Raw genomic sequence first — 17865 nt, 5'->3', positions numbered from 1 at the left:
ACAAGATCAAGGTGCTCAAGGCTCGGCCAGCCCAGTCACCAGACATGAACATCATTGAGCATGTTTGGGGTAGGATGAAAGAGGAAGCTTGGAAGACAAAACCAAAGAATATAGATGAACTCTGGGAGGCATGTAAGACTGCATTCTTTGCTATTCCTTATGACTTCATCAATAAACTGTATGAATCATTGTTGAACCACATGGATACAGTCCTTCAAGCTCAACGAGATCACACAAAATATTAACTATGCCTCTAATAGCACCACAACTTCATTCACCAATGTTATGCAACATATCTTTGTATTAAAAGTTAATTATTTGTTTGAATTTCACATTACTTTCTGTGGGCGACAAAACTTTTGTCTTGCCAAAATCTGAACTTTCTGTGTTTATTAAATGATCAAATTTATTTTCATAACCTAAACCAAATTTGGGAGGGTTTCAGCTTTCAAAAGAGTAATTTATGAAACCAATAGATGAATTTAAAATCAGGTTATAAGATTTTATTTACATAACATGGATAAGCGACAGAACTTCTGTCAGGGACTGTATACTGGTCTGGTGAGGTGTTGTGATCTAGACTTATTGGTGGTTGTTGTGCATTATTGCTGTGAGAGGTTGTGCTGTTAACCCTTGATGTCTTTTGGTTGCTATCTTCCTACTCTTGCTTTTCTCCTTAGTCTCTTACTGCTTTTTCCTGTGAGTTTGCAGTGTGTTTGAGTTTTAATTTTCTTCTGTCTTTCTTAATCTGTAAAACCAAACAATCACTGATCTCGGGGAGACCAGCCAGAGAAAACACTGCCGGCAGCCCGCGAGGGTGCTCAAGACAGTGAAATCCTAGGTACATTGCCCCCTGGGAAATATGCAAATCAAAAAGGTCCGTGGAGCCTCAGTTAGGAGTCTCAACACAGAAACCAGCCAGATATCCCTCCGGGAAGGGCCCAGCCAAGGGGTGACTCTTTTTAGGAGACCACCATAACCACCATATTAAGTGGCCCTTTTAGTCAATATCCAACTTTTTGACAAGTTTAAAGGTATGACAAGGGAAATACCAAGGCCAGGTATCCATCCACAGACAGACGTTTTGGGATATTGCCCCTCATCAGTGTGGAGTAGGATTCTGGCCGGGTGGGAGCAATGCCTAGTAGACCAACAAAACAAAACAATCACTGATCTCGAGGAGACCAGCCAGAGAAAACACTGCCGGCAGCCAGCGAGGGCGCTCAAGACATTGAAATCCTAGGTACATTGCCCCCTGGGAAATATGCAAATCAAAAAGGTCCGTGGAGCCTCTGTTAGGAGTCTCAACACAGAAACCAGCCAGATATCCCTCCGGGAAGGGCCCAGCCAAGGGGTGACTCTTTTTAGGAGACCACCATAACCACCATATTAAGTGGCCCTTTTAGTCAATATCCAACTTTTTGACAAGTTTAAAGATATGACAAGGGAAATACCAAGGCCAGGTATCCATCCACAGACAGCCATTTCGGAGTATTGCCCCTCATCAGTGTGGAATAGGATTATGGCTGGGTGGGAGCAATGCCTAGTAGACCAACAAAACAAAACAATCACTGATCTCGGGGAGACCAGCCAGAGAAAACACTGCCGGCGGCCAGCGAGGGCGCTCAAGACAGTGAAATCCTAGGTACATTGCCCCCTGGGAAATATGCAAATCAAAAAGGTCCGTGGAGCCTCTGTTAGGAGTCTCAACACAGAAACCATCCTGTCTGTGGATGGATACCTGGCCTTGGTATTTCCCTTGTCATATCTTTAAAATTGTCAAAAAGTTGGATATTGACTAGTGATGAGCGAGTATGCTTGTTACTACTCGGTACTCACATGAGTATCACTGTACTCGGGCTACTCGGCGGGGACCGAGTAATCTCGCGATACTCGTGCTGTACTCGTGGTCTTCATCTTTGCATGTTGGCGCTCTTTTGAGAGCCAGCCCTCATGCAGGGATTGGCTGGCAGACCACTGCAATGCCACAGCCCTGTTAGTTGTGGAATTGCAGTGATTGGCCGGCCTGCACAGCGTGACCGAGCCTTTATACCGGCGGGCGCGCTGTGCTCTGCACACAGCTATCCAGACAGTCAGTGCAGGGAGAGTGTTGCTGCTTCAGGGAAAGGTTTGCGGCCCTTTATAGTTATTTCCGTAGCAGGGCTGCAAACAGTGTGACCAGAAGTCCTTCTCAGGACTATTATAGTTGTATACAGGCAGGCAGGGTATAGCCAGGTCGGAGTACAGTAGCAGAGTCCTTCTCAGGACTACTGTTGCTGTATACAGGCAGGGTATAGCCAGGTCGGAATACAGGCTAGTGACCAGAAGAGTCCTTGTCAGGACTATTGTAGCAGTATACAGGCAGGCAGTCAGGGTATATAGCCATTCCTAGTGGTGACCGTATACCAGCCTTCATCATATATGGGGCTGGTGTACACAGTCTAAAACAGTCCTGATAGTGTCAGACTTCTCAGTAATTGTCGCTCCTAAAAACCTGTTAGGTTCTTAGTGCGTCCTTGCTTGCATTTAAAAACCGCACGTGTGTGCCTGTCGGTGGCAGCGTACAGGTGCACGTTTTGCACAAACTATTATATAACGCACAAGTCTAGTGAATAATACACGTCAGTCAGCAGTGTCTGATAGTGTCAGACTTCTCAGTAATTGTCGCTCCTAAAAACCTGTTAGGTTCTTAGTGCGTCCGTGCTTGCATTTAAAAACCGCACGTGTGTGCCTGTCGGTGGCAGCGTACAGGTGCACTTGTGTGCGTTTTGCACAAACTTGGATATAACGCACAAGTCTAGTGAATACACGTCAGCACAGCATTGCAAAATGCGCAAGGGCGTTGGCAATGAACAAGGAAGTGGACGTGATGGTGGTGCAGGCAGAGGCCGAGGTCGTGGGCAAGCTCTAATTTCGCCACAACAAAGGGCCACATCTAGTCGCTCGCACGTCCTGTCCCAAATTCTTGGGGACCGTAGCAGTACACCGCTCTTGAACCAAGATCAGTGTCAACAGGTTGTTAGTTGGATAGCGGATAATGCTTCCAGTCAGATTGGCACCACCACAAACACTCTGTCTTCCACACGGTCAAGTGTCAGTAGCCGTGATACTGCACCGCACATTTCAGAACCTGATCCTCCTTCCTACCACAAGGCTGAGTACACGTCCTCGGACATTACTGATCCCACACTTGGACACTCGGAAGAGCTGTTCACGTTTCCATTCGCACATTCTGGCCTCTCGCCAGCTCATGTTAAAGTGGGTCATGAGGAGATCGTATGTACAGATGCCCAAATATTTGAGCAGCCACATTCTCACGAAGTTGGCAACGTGTCTCAACAAGGGGTGGACGATGATGAGACACAATTGTCAGGAAGTCAGAAGGAGGAGCAGGGTGCGTAAGAGGAAGACGACGTGGTGGATGATCCAGTAACTGACCCAACCTGGCAGGAGGATATGCAGAGCGAGGACAGCAGTGCACAGGGGGAGGGAGGCGTAGCATCCCAACAGGCAGTAAGAAGCAGGGTGGTGGCTCCAGGCAGAAGTCGGGCAACTGTTCCCCGGAACAACAACACGACACAAGGTGCCTGTACAAATGTTAGGTCTTCCCGAGTCTGGCAGTTTTTTTAAGTTGGCTCCAGATGATTCTAAAAAGGCCATTTGCAACACCTGCCGTGCCAGCATCAGCAGGGGTACCAAAACTAGCAGCCTGACCACCACCAGCATGATCAGGCACATGTCAGCCAAGCACCCGACTTTGTGGGAAGTACAACAGAGTCGAGGAGCAGTGCTTGCTGATGTCACTGCTACGTCTTCGCTTGTTGTGCATGCGAGCCAATCCCCTGTCCATGCTGCCTGCGAACAAGCCTCCTCCGGTCCTGCACCTGCGGTTGCCTACGCAGAAATAACACCATCATCAAGCACGTCCTTGTCCCAGAGCAGCGTTCAGTTATCCATTCAGCAAACCTTTGAACGCAGGCGCAAATACACTGCCAACGCCCCACATGCCACAGTTCTAAATGCTAACATTTCGCGACTGCTTGCGCTGGAAATGTTGCCTTTTAGGCTGGTGGAGACAGAAGCATTCTGCGACCTGATGGCGGCAGCTGTCCCACGTTACTCGGTCCCCAGCCGCCACTATTTCTCCCCGTGTGCCGTCCCCGCATTGCATAACCACGTGTCACAAAACATCACACGTGCCCTGAACAATGCTGTTTCACCCAAAGTCCACCTAACCACAGACACGTGGACAAGTGCTTGTGGGTAAGGCCGCTACATCTCGTTGACGGCACACTGGGTTAATATTGTGGAAGCTGGGACCCAGTCTGAGCGAGGGACGGAACATGTCCTTCCCACACCAAGGTTTGCAGGCCCTGCCTCAGTCAGGGTTTCACCCACACTCTACAGCTCCGGAATGTCATGCTCTTCAGCCTCCTCCTCCTCCTGCGCATCCTCATTTACTTTACCCTCCATACCAGTCCCAAGCTGGAAGCACTGCAGCACTGCCTCGGCGAAGCGGCAACAGGCTGTGCTGAAGCTAATCTGCATAGGTGACAAACCCCACAATGCAGAAGAGGTGTGGACAGCTCTGAAACAGCAGGCAGATCACTGGCTCACACCTCTGAACCTAAAGCCAGGAAAGGTCATGTGTGACAATGGCCGGAACCTGGTGGCGGCTTTGAGGCGAGGCCAGCTGACACATGTTCCATGCGTGGCCCATGTGCTCAACCTCGTGGTTCAGCGGTTTCTAAAGTCATACCCAGAGCTGTCTGATCTGCTGGTAAAAGTTCGCCGCCTGTCTGCAGATTTTCGAAAGTCACCTACTGCTTCAGCCGGCCTTGCCGGCTTTCAGCACCGTTTGCATCTTCCGGCTCACAGACTGGTGTGTGATGTCCCCACGCGTTGGAATTCAACTCTGCACATGTTGGTCAGGATATGTGAGCAGAAGAGGGCAGTTGTTGAGTACCTGCATCACCTAAGCCGTCGGGAAATGGGTCAAACTCCACACATAACACCTGAGGAGTGGAGATGGATGTCCGACCTATGTACCATCCTCCAAAACTTTGAGGACTCCACCAAGATGGTGAGTGGTGATGACGCCATTATTAGCATCACCATACAGCTTCTCTGCCTTCTAAAACGGTCTCTGCTCAAAAAGAAACATGATGCATTGCAGGCGGAGCGCGATGAGTTGGAGCAAGAAACAGTAGTGGGTGTGGGTGATAACACACAGCCCAGCCTCGTCTCATCACAACGTGCAGTGGAGGACTATGACGAGGAGGAGGATGAAGACATGGAGAAACTCTCCGGCCAAATTGAGGATATGACATGCACACCAGTCATATCCTCGGTTCAGCGTGGCTGGCCAGAGGACAGGGTAGATGAGGAGGAGGAGGAGGAGGAGGAGGACAGCATGTTCAGTCATCGTGTTGGTCAGGATACTGAAGTACTGGCTGTTAAGAGTCTGGCGCACATGGCTGACTTTATGGTAAGCTGCCTGTCTCGTGACCCTCGCGTTAAGAACATCTTGACCAACAATCATTACTGGTTGGTAACACTGTTAGACCCACGCTACAAGGAGAACTTTATGTCTCTTATTCCCGAGGTGGAGAGGTCAGCCAAAATGCAGCAGTTCCGGAAGGCCATAGTCACGGAAGTAGGCAAAGCATTCCCCTCACAAAACGCTAGCGGCATAGGTCAGGAATCAGTGGACAAACAAGGCGTACAGCCGAGAGGGGCACAAGTCCAATCCGCCAGAGGTAGGGGAACAGTCTTTAAGATGTGGGACAGTTTTCTCAGCCCCTCACGTACCACAGCCCCTGAGGTGCGGGGTAGTGCCACAAGAAATCCTAAGTTTGCCCAGATGCTCAAGGAGTACCTTGCAGATCGAACAACTGTACTCCGACATTCCTCTGTGCCTTACAATTATTGGGTATCCAAGGTGGACACGTGGCATGAATTGGCTCTCTACGCCTTGGAAGTCCTGGCCTGCCCTGCCACTAGCGTTTTGTCAGAGCGTGTTTTTAGTGCCGCAGGTGGAATCATTACAGATAAACGCACCCGCCTGTCAACTGAAAATGCTGACAGGCTGACTCTGATCAAGATGAACAAGGGTTGGATTGGGCCAGACTTCACCACACCACCAGGAAATGAGAGCGGAATTTAAAGTTTGTAACGGGAATTTGCCATGTACCTCCACTCACCCATGGGTACACACTTCTGGACTTTGGATAATCGCTGGACTGCTCCTCCTTCTCCTCATGCGCCACCATGATGACCGTTACAATAGTTAGGCCTTTGTTTCAGGTATACCCCCAGTGGTAAATTTTTTCGCCCATTCTTTCAGAATGGACATTACAATGACAGGAGACCCGCTCCTTTGCAATGAGAACAATGTTTTGAGGCCCTCATGCACGTCTCTATCCAGGGACAATGTGGAGCCTCCCAATTTTTGGCTGCCCTACCTAAGGGCTATACTACAATAGACCCACTTCCTGACAATGGACACTTCAGGTTTACAGGCCCTCATGCACGTCTCTATCTAGGGACAACGTGGAGCCTCCCAATTTTTGGCTGCCCTGCCAAAGGGCTATACTACAATAGACCCACTTCCTTACAATGGGCACTTCAGGGTTACAGGCCCTCATGCACGTCTCTATCCAGGGACAATGTGGAGCCTCCCAATTTTTGGCTGCCCTGCCAAAGGGCTATACTACAATAGACCCACTTCCTCAAAATGGGCACATTAGACTCAAGAGGCCTTCATGTACGTCTCTTCTCAGGGACATCGAAGTTCCACACAATGTTTTCACGTAAAATCTTTCATGTAATCTCCAAAAGTAACATACACCAGCTCTATCTCACTATTGGGTATGTGCCCTTAACATTTCCGCCATGAAAATTCATTTTGGTGTCATTTTGGAAGGTTTTCTGGTGAGTCCGTAAAAATGGCGTAAAACGCGGACAAAATTGTTCACAGCTGTGACTTTTGAGTGATAAATGCTTCAAGGGGTCTTCCCCATGCTGTTGCCATGTCATTTGAGCACTCTTCTGAGACTTTTGTGACATTTTTAGGGTTTTTACATGCTGCCAGGGGTCATTTCATAAAAATACTCGGGTCTCCCATAGGATAACATTGGGCTCGGTGCTCGGGCCGAGTACACGAGTATCTTGGGATGCCCGAGCCTCGAGCATCCGAGCTTTTTAGTACTCGCTCATCACTAATATTGACTAAAAGGGCCACTTAATATGGTGGTTATGGTGGTCTCCTAAAAAGAGTCACCCCTTGACTGGGCCCTTCCCGGAGGGGTATCTGGCTGGTTTCTGTGTTGAGACTCCTAACAGAGGCTCCACGGACCTTTTTGATTTTCTTAATCTGTGTTACATCACACTCCTGCCCCTTCCTTCCCTGGTATGGGTGACATATTAGATCTGGTCAGGAGAATAGCCAGGCACAGGACTCAGGCATCTCCAATATTAAGGGTAACCCTGAGGTTAGAGATAGCCTATGGTCCCCTAGCATGAGGGACAGCATAGGAGTAGAGTTGAGCGCGGTTCGCGGTTCGTGGTTCTCCAGTTCTAGGCTCAAGTGATTTTGGGGGCTGTTCGAGATCGAACTAGAACTCGAGCTTTTTGCAAAAGCTCGATAGTTCTAGATACGTTCGAGAACGGTTCTAGCAGCAAAAAGCAGGGCTTTTTACAGCTACAGTGTGCAGGAGCCATCGCTGGCAGCCTGCCAGAAGCTGGTAACCAAGATAAATATCGGGTATCCAACCAAAGCGCTTTGGTTAGTAACCCGATGTTTATCCTAGTTATGTGCAGGAAGCCCACACTTCCCCGCTCAGCTCGCTCCGCCCCCTCCTGCCCGCGGCATGTACACATACATACACACACACACACACACACACACACACACACACACACACACACGGTCCCGCTCGGCTTACCTGCGGTGATGAAGTCCCGCCATCCCGACCTCAGCGCTGTCACTGTCCTCCATGGCCGCCGCTTGTCACATCACCTCTCGCTTCCGACCCGAGACTGACTAGCGGTGACGTCACGGGCCTCTCGCGATGCTTGGTGTGAAGGCGCCGGTCATTGAACTCAGTGACAGGGGCTGTCAGTGTGCTGGAGATCAGCGCAGGTAATGTACCTCGCTGACAGCAGCACTTGTCATGCCCTGCAGTGACCTGGGCTGACCCATTGATGTTAGCTCAGGTCACTGCACTGCTCTCCCAGCCAATGGGGAACATCCTGCTCTTCATTGACTGGGACAGTGTGAATCGTCATGGCAACCCCTTGGATTACACCAAACCTGGATTTGTTTTTCATTCTAATAAATTGGTTAAAGAGGGAATGTTTTGGGGAGTGTTTTTTCAAATAAAAATGTGTTTGTCGTCTATTTTTTTTATTACTGACTGGGTTGGTGATGTCGGGTATCTGATAGACGCCTGACCTCACCAACCCCAGGGCTTGATGCCAGGTGACATTACACATCTGGTATTAACCCCATATATTACCCCATTTGCCACCGCACCAGGGCGCGGGATGAGCTGGGTCGAAGCACCAGGATTGGCGCATCTAATGGATGCGCCACTTCTGGGGCGGCTGCGGCCTGCTATTTTTAGGCTGGGGAGAGTCCAATAACCATGGACCTCCCTAGTCTGAGAATATCAGGCCCCAGCTGTCTGCTTTACCTTGGCTGGTGATCCAATTTTGGGGGACCCCTACGTGTTTTTTTTTTTTAATTATTTATTTAATTTAAAATAACAGCGTGGGGTGCCCTCAGTTTTGGATTACCAGCCAAGGTGAGGTTGCCAGCTGTGGTCTGCAGGCTGCAGCCGTCTGCTTTACCCTAGCTGGCTACAAAACTAGGGGGAACCCTACGTCATTTTTTTTTCATTTTTTTGGCTAAATACAAAGCTAAGCACCCCTTAGTGCCACATGAAAGGCACCAAAGGGTGCTCCACTTTTTCTCCACTTTTTCTCCACTTTTTCTACATTTTGTCTCCACTTTTTCTCCACTTTTTCTCCACTTTTTCTACATTTTGTCTCCACTTTTTCTACATTTTTTTCTACATTTTTTCGCCACTTTTTCTCCACTTTTTCTTCACTTTTTCTCCACTTTTTCTTCACTTTTTCTCCACTTTTTCTCCATTTTTTTCTCCACTTTTTCTCCACTTTTTCTCCACTTTTTCTCCACTTTTTCTCCATTTTTTTCTCCACTTTTTCTCCACTTTTTATCCACTTTTTCTCCACTTTTTATCCACTTTTTATCCCCTTTTTCTTCGTTCTTTTTCTATGGTCGGTCTACCCATTAGGTCTGCCATGCATACTGTAGCTCTACACCTACTGCACATGTTACTTTATGATTGACATCTCTTTCGTACCAGAGCTGTCTAAGCCTACTCTGACCCCATATTTGTCATTACTATATTGTCCTTGTACTGTATTATGACATTTGTATCATGTGTTTCATTTCTTGCTGTGTTGCAATTTTTTTGCTGCATCCCAATTGTACCTCTACATTGTTCGAGTTTATGTTATTGTTCTCTCACTCTTATGTGATACTGATTATTGTCATTTTTCATGATTACAAGCAGATAAGTCCAATCTGGCGAAGGCTGAGGCCGAAACGTCATTTGTAACTTGTTTTGATCAAAAACATATATGCTTATGAAAAAATGTTTTTCTTAATACGGACCAATAAAGAGTGATTTTGCATTACTATCTGTTGTGACTTACTGACTTAGTCTGGGAGATTTAGAGTGCCGAGGTTACTCACTAATTTTATCTATTATTACCTCTGTGCACCTATATACCAGTGAGCAGAGCTTCCTCTACAGTAGTTCTCCTGATTAGGCATGCCCTTACCTCATGAGCAGGGCATTGCAGCTTTGGTAGCAACCATTACGACATGGACTGTGCTGCTGTGGACCCGAGAAGAGTGAGTGCAGATTCATTGCACCCACACTCCTCACATGAAGGGTCCGCACTCCTAGAAAATGGGGGATACGTTCCCTGAGTGTCTCCCCCCCATATTCTAGACGGTCCAGAGTCGTCGTGGGACCCCTTTATTTTTTTTCTTACAATAAATTGGTGAAAGAGGAAATGTTTTGGGGACTGTTTTTTCAAATAAATTTCTTTTGTCGATTTTTTTTTTTTTGTTAGTACTGACAGTTTATGATGTTGGGTATCTAATAGATGCCATGACATCACAAACTGCTGGGCTTGATCTCAGGTTACTTTACAGCTAGTATCAACCCGATTTATTACCCCGTTTCGGGGTGAGCTGGGGTGAAGCGCCAGGATTGGCGCATCTAGTGGATGCGCCACGTCTGGGGTGCCTGCGGCCTGCTATTTTTAGGCTGTGAAGGCCCAATAACTATGGACCTTCCCACCCTGAGAATACCAGACCACAGCTGTCCGCTTTACCTTGGCTGGTGATCCAATTTGGGGGGGACCCTACTTTTATTGTGTAATTTTTAATATTTATAAAATAATTATAAAAAAAAGCCTGAGGGGACCTCCACATTGGATCCCCAACCACGGTAAAGCTGCCAGCTGTGGTTTTCAGGCTACAGCCGTCTGCTTTACCCTAGCTGGCTATCAAAAATGAGGGGACCCAACGTCATTTTTTTTTTAACTATTTTTTAAATAGAAAAAATTAATGGGCTTCCCTGTATTTTGATTGCCAACCAAGGTAACGGCAGGCAGATGGGGGTGGCAACCCATAGCTGTCTGCTTTATCTGCTGAGAATCAAAAATACCGCGGAGCGCTACGTCATTTTTTTAAAGATTTATTTTTACAGCACTGTGATGTCCAGCAATCAAAATACAGGGAAGCCCATTTTATTTTTAGTTATTTAAATAAATAATTAAAAAAAATATATATGGGCTCCCGCTGCATTTTTTGTATTGCTAGCTAAGGGTAATCCAAGCAGCTACTGGCTGCTAACCCCCACTGCTTGGTGTTACCTTCACTGGCAATGGAAAATCCAGGGAAGCATTTTTTATTTTTTTTGCCAAAAAACTACAAAAAAAAGGACGTGAGCTTCGCCATATTTTTGTATGCTAGCCAGGTATAGCAGGCAGGTGCTGGAAGAGTTGGATACAGCGCCAGAAGATGGCGCTTCTATGAAAGTGCCATTTTCTGAGGCGGCTGCAGACTGCAATTCACAGCAGTGGGGCCCAGAAAGCTCAGGCCAACCTGTGCTGCGGATTCCAATCCCCAGCTGCCTAGTTGTACCTGGCTGGACACAAAAATGGGGCGAAGCCTACGTCATTTGTTTTCTAATTATTTCATGAAATTCATGAAATAATAAAAAAAGGGCTTCCCTTTATTTTTGGTTCCCAGCCGGGTACAAATAGGCAACTGGGGGTTGGGGGCAGCCGTACCTGCCTGCTGTACCTGGCTAGCATACAAAAATATGGCAAAGCCCACATAATTTTTTCAGGGGGCAAAAAACTTCTGCATACAGTCCTGGATGGAGTATGCTGAGCCTTGTAGTTCTGCAGCTGCTGTCTGTATGGAGAAGAGCAGACAGCAGCTGCAGAACTACAAGGCTCAGCATACTCCATCCAGGACTGTATGCAGAAGTTTTTTGCCCACCAAAAAAATGACGTGGGCTTCGCCATATTTTTGTATGCTAGCCAGGTACAGCAGGCAGCCACGGGCTGCCTCCAACCCCCAGTTGCCTATTTGTACCCGGCTGGGAACCAAAAATATAGGGAAGCCCATTTTTTTTTAATTATTTCACTTATTTCATGAAATAATTAAAAAACAAAAGACGTGGGCTTCGCCCCATTTTTGTGTCCAGCCGGGTACAACTAGGCAGCTGGGGATTGGAATCCGCAGCACAGGTTAGCCCGAGGTTTCTGGGCGCCTCTGCTGTGGATTTCAGTCCGCAGCCGTCCCAGAAAATGGCGCTCTCATAGAAGCGCCATCATCTGGCGCTGTATCCAACTCTTCCAACAGCCCTGGAGCCGGGTGGCTTGTTGGGTAATCATGAGTTAATACTGGCTTTGTTTTACTAGCCAGTATTAAGCCAGAGATTCTTAATGTCAGGCACGTTTGACCCGGCCATTAAGAATCTCCAATAAAGGGTTAAAAAAAAGACACCACACAGAGAAAAAATACTTTAATAGAAATAAATACACAGACACATTAGAGACTCCATCTTTATTACCCCCTGTCAGCCCTCCACGATCCTGCTCTTCTGTCTTTCTTTCTAGTGTAGTAGTAGTGACGATTGTAGTGAGGATGAGGTTCACCAGCTCATCACTTGGGGCTGGGGAACCTCATCCTCACTACAATCCTCACTACAATCGGGAAGCAGCGTGCAGCCTTCACTCCGTGAGTGATCAGTGCTGGCTGTCAGCGGTAACAGCGGTAACGCTGACAGACGCGTTACCATAGCAACGGTGCTCTCGGAGCTGAGGTTAGTGGTGACGTCACCGCTAACTGCGTTGCTATGGCAACGGTGATCTCCGTTAATGACCGGCTGTGTCAGCCGGTCCCTAACGAAACGGGGAGTCGACCGTGTGCTAGAGCATATCGCCGGTACACGGCGATACACATATGTGCACCGTGTACCGGAGAGATGCACTCGCAGGTCCTACATGACGCGTCATAGTCATGTGACCAGTCTGTAGCCAATGAGATAATAGCCACGTGACTGGTCACATGGCTATTTTGACGTCACGATAGGTCCTGCTTCTCTGCTGGCAGTGCCGGTCACCGGGAGGATTCAGCGATCATCGGATGGAATAGCGGCAGGAGACAGAGTGCAGAAGGGATCGCGGGGACCGGTAAGTGTTATGGCAATGTTTATTAACTGTTTGTGTACATTTATCATGCATTTTTATGTGTTTGTGATTGCCTCCCATTATAGCCTATTGGTTCGAGTTCGGTTCGTCGAACGTTCGACGAACCGAACTCGAACGGGACCCCCGTTCGGCGAACTGACCTCGAGCCGAACCGCGACCGGTTCGCTCATCTCTACATAGGAGCCCACTTTCCCTTGCTATTCTGCAGTCACATTTTGACAGCTTTTCCTTGCAGCATGCCATTAACTATTTTTTTACTTTAACAAATAAAACTTTAAAAAGTATATTCATTTATTCAGACATCCAACAAATAAAGAAGTGATATAAATGTATAAGTTGAAGACCTTGATGAATTGGTAAATGCAAAAGAGAAAGATGTGACTGCACATATTAATAATTAGTTGATTTGAGACTGAGTATTTGCAGATTTGAGACTCAGGGATCAATGCTTTAAATACCTACACATGAATCTGACAGAATAGGAGGAACAATCAAAAAATCTTAAATAACTTACCCCAGAGAAAGATAAGATGATGGAAGTATTTTATCGTTTGTAAATAAATAGGATATGTCTGAGAGATGTAACAGCTTTTGTGAAGAAAGAAAAAAAGTGGGTGAGAGAGGAGAGGAGCAGGAGTTGTTTAAAAACAAGAGAGATAAGTTTTACTTTTCTAGAAAGAGATAAGAGAAACCTGGAGATAAAGGTGGTAACATTTTCCTCTGGCCCACCTTGATGTATGAAAAAGAAGCATTTCATCAACTTTTAAATAGAACATGCTACAAAAGCTTACATTTAATCCATCACAGAGTTTTAAAAAATTAATTATCTGACATAATCAAGGTGGGCCTAGATGACAACACTATCACCAAAGGTCTTCCCATGGCTTTACAGGTAAATGAAACATCTATTTCTACATCCTATCTATTGCCAAATCTACACAAAAATGTAGAAACACCACCCGGACGCCCCATCATATCAGGCTGCGGTAATTACCTTGAGAACATGAATAGATGGATCGACTATAATCTTCAACCATTAGTCGAGTGTCTACCATCTTTTCTGAGGGACACGGGAGATCTCCTCCGGAAAGTGGATGGGTTACATTTGGGCAAGGATAGCATAATGGTTACAGGAGATATTGAATCCCTCTATGCCAACATTAGGCATCAGGATGGATTACGAGCCACAAACTTCTTTTTGGACACATCTAATGTGTCTGGATCTACCAATGGCTTCATTATGTCACTTCTTGAGTCTGTGCCTACACACAATCTTTTTATTTTTAAGGGGACCTTCTATCTACAGATCCAGGGCAGTGATGGGTGCATCCTATGCACCGTCATATGCTAATTTGTTCCTGGGACTGTGGGAGAGGGACCTCTTCCTGTCAGATCAGGGTTCGTCGATGGATCGCGTCCTTTTCTTGGGTGCGGTACATCGACGATATTTTCCTGATCTGGCAGGGTACTGCTGAGGCATTACATTCATTTATGAATTCTCTTAATTAAAATGAATTAAATATTAGGATAACATATCAATGGTCCTTTAATCAAATTGAATTCCTGGATGTGATGCTTAAAAGAGATGACCAGGATTTCAGACAGACAGATCTTTACAGAAAACCAACGGCCACAAATGCATTACTGCATGCATCTACCTCCACCCCCCCCCCCGAAATTTATGATTAACAGCATTTCTTCTGGACAATTTCTACGACTGGGCATGTCTGTTCTACAGATATGGATTTTGAGAAACAGGCGAAGAACCTCATTATGCAATTTAGGGAACGGGGGTACAGCAGAAGAGTGTTGAACGGGCATATCATCGTTCCAAATATTCTACTAGACACTCTCTACTATACTCTAATAATGAGAAAAATTTTAATGACACGATAAGATTCATTACAAATTTCCACTCTGAACCTGGGCCTATGAGGAAGTGCCTTGAGACAGCCTAACCGATCATGCAGGCGGACCCAATATTTGCAAAATTATTACCAAGTAGACCCAAAATAACTTTTCCCCGTACTAAAAGCCTTAGTGATTTTTTAGTTCATAGTCATTATGAGGCTGACTCACAGAGGACCCTTTGGGATTGGGATATTGGGAATGTTAGATGTGGATGTGTCCCCTGTTGCGGGTGTGTCACCTGGCCAAACATAGAGACATGTCAATCTTTCACCGACTCTGGTGGGACTTAAGGCGGTGTTACACGCTACGATTTATCTGACGATATGTCGTCGGGGTCACGGATTCCGTGGCGCACATCCAGCATCGTTAGCGATGTCATTGCGTGTGACACCAACGTGCGACTCCGAATGATCGCAAATAGGTTGAAAAAAGTTGATCGTTGACACGTCCTTCAGTTTCAAAATATTGTTCATCGTTTGAAACGCAGCAGACATATTGGTACGTTTGACACCCTGCAAACGACGAACATCCACACGACTGCCTTAGTCAAACAATATATCGCTGAACGATTTTGCGTCGTTTGTGAAATCGTTACGTGTGACCACTAATAAATGACCTATGTGCAATCTCAGCAAATCGTAACTACGATCTGGGCGTGTCACATTGCTAATGAGATCGTCAGATAAAACGTAGCATGTAAAGCGGCCTTAAGAGTTTTAAGATAAAAAATTAATTAACTGTAACACTAGAGCTGTGATATATTATGCTACCCGCCCGTGTCCCATAATATATGTAGGATTACTTGGCAATTGAAGATTTGGGTTAGGGAGCATGTTTTGGGCATTATGGCGGCTCATGGTGCGAGTGACACATCCACATTGAAGACAACTCGCCGTCATTTTCTGCAATTTCATAATGCAGATGGGGCCCTTTTGAGAGTAAGGGGCATTGAAACCGTGGAGACAGGTATTAGAGATGGCAACCTTAGTAAGCGATTGGCCCAACTTGAGACCAGATGGATATGGACGTTATCTACACTATTTCCATCTGGCCTCAACGAGAACATCAGTTTTGCTCCATGTCTTTGATGCTCATGTATATTTGTTTGGTGTTTTTTAATTGTTTTTAATTGATTTTATTTTTGTAGGGTGGTAATATTTAATTGTTCAGCATCTGTCAAAGTTAATATCCCACCTGGTTTGTATGTTATGAACATCTGACTGAACCTTTCCCCGCAAGATATATCCTGCATCGTATATAATCAGATATTGTGCATATGATAAAATGACATGGTTATAGTGATTATTGATTATATATTACTGTATAAGACGAACTGTTATGTACATTTATACGATGTATTGTATTCAATTATGGATGTTAATTGTAGGCTGTTATATATTCATAGTGCACCTTTATATGCCGTTCGCTATTCACTATTATATTTGATTATGAGAAATTGATATGGCTGTAGTATTTAATTATTATAGACTACTGTATAAGAGGAATTGGTATGTGTACTATATATATGTATATGTACAGTATATGATATATAATGCTTACTTATGGATGTTGATAGTGCACTTTCATATGCTGTCGGATATGTATAATTGTACCTGTTGGTATAGTGATAAATGTATGATATTTTAGTATTTAGATATTGCTGGCTGATATGGTCAGCAAATATACCTATCAATGATGAGACTCCTTTTGTAGACCTTTGGATTAAAAACAGGCAACTTAGATTGGATAGGCTGACAAATTGATGTTTTTCCACTAAGCCTTTATTACCATGTGTAGATACCTTGTACACATGTATGCCATGGTTTCTCTGGCTCCCTCCGGCTGCCGTATCTTTATGGGTGGGTGGCGTGACATGTGACATGCGACATGGTTGGTGCCGCCCGGACATGACGCGGTGGCCGGTGGGCGTCGGAGTCTACCATGGTAACGCATGCATCATCAATTGGGTCATTGCACTCTGATTGGCGCGCGGCAGTTTAAGTACCCATGATTACCACCTGATCATCACCCCTGGATGAAGGCGTGTGCCGAAACACGTGTAGGGCGTCCTGTGTACCCGACTGGTCTCCAACTGATACTTCAGGTAGCTATACTTCTAATATTACACCTCCAATTATTTTGTTCTGCTAACCCCTTTGATAGGGGAATTTTTCCTGTGCATGTGTAACAATATAGTTGTGTAGGAGCATCTTTCACCCATCTATGTGATGGGGATTTTCTGTCAGATAGTGAGCCAACAATAATTTTTTTGATGCAATCTGTAACAACCTTTTTTGATTAATAAGATCTCTTTGTATGTATTTAAAAGGCTGTTAGACTATCATAAGTATGCAGTATAAAATATGATGCTTTCCATATATCAGCTTATCTATTGACATACAGAGGTCCATGCTTTAGTGAATATTGGATATAGCAAGAAACTGTTACCTGTCATTTTGGTTAAGTTATCAATCTAACAATTGGATGACTAGGTTTGGGTGCTTTAGTAATGTTTTTAACTAACAATATTATGGTGTTGGATTCCTCATTATTTGCTCAATAAAATATAATCTATTGCATATTATATGGACGTTTGGTCGTAATTTCTCCTCCTTTTTGTTATTTAGTTGAACGATCGCCCATTAATATAGTCCTTGATGTTCCACATGACTATTATTATGATTATAAAGTATATTATGAACCATTGGTATTGGATATGCACAGTTAATCATGTGGAAATACGCTTTGTCATCAGTGTTTTTATTTTTTTTTTTCTAGAAAGAGAAAGGTGGGGCATGGGAAGAGGAAAAACAACCTCTCTCTGTTTAACTGCATAACTTAAGACTTTGGCAAAAGTAATTAGCAATAGTTGGTTTTCATTGTACCGATCCTACCCAATGATAAAATTAATTTTGGATAGTTTACATTTCTAAATAGATGCTGGAAATGAGAAGTCTGTTATGTATGTTAATAATGTTTTTGGTGGGAAATCATCAAGGCAGTTTATGGTGATTTACTTGAATAATCAATTTTTATTACGTGCCTGTGCTACCAGTATTTAGTTTTTTTTTCTTTTCATGGCTATAAATAGTATACAGTATACACGGACAGTGTTATCAAAAGGTG

The sequence above is a fragment of the Anomaloglossus baeobatrachus genome, chromosome 1, assembly GCF_048569485.1.
Source record: "Anomaloglossus baeobatrachus isolate aAnoBae1 chromosome 1, aAnoBae1.hap1, whole genome shotgun sequence".
Classification (NCBI taxonomy): Eukaryota; Metazoa; Chordata; class Amphibia; order Anura; family Aromobatidae; genus Anomaloglossus; species Anomaloglossus baeobatrachus.
This window is presented reverse-complemented; position numbering follows the sequence as displayed.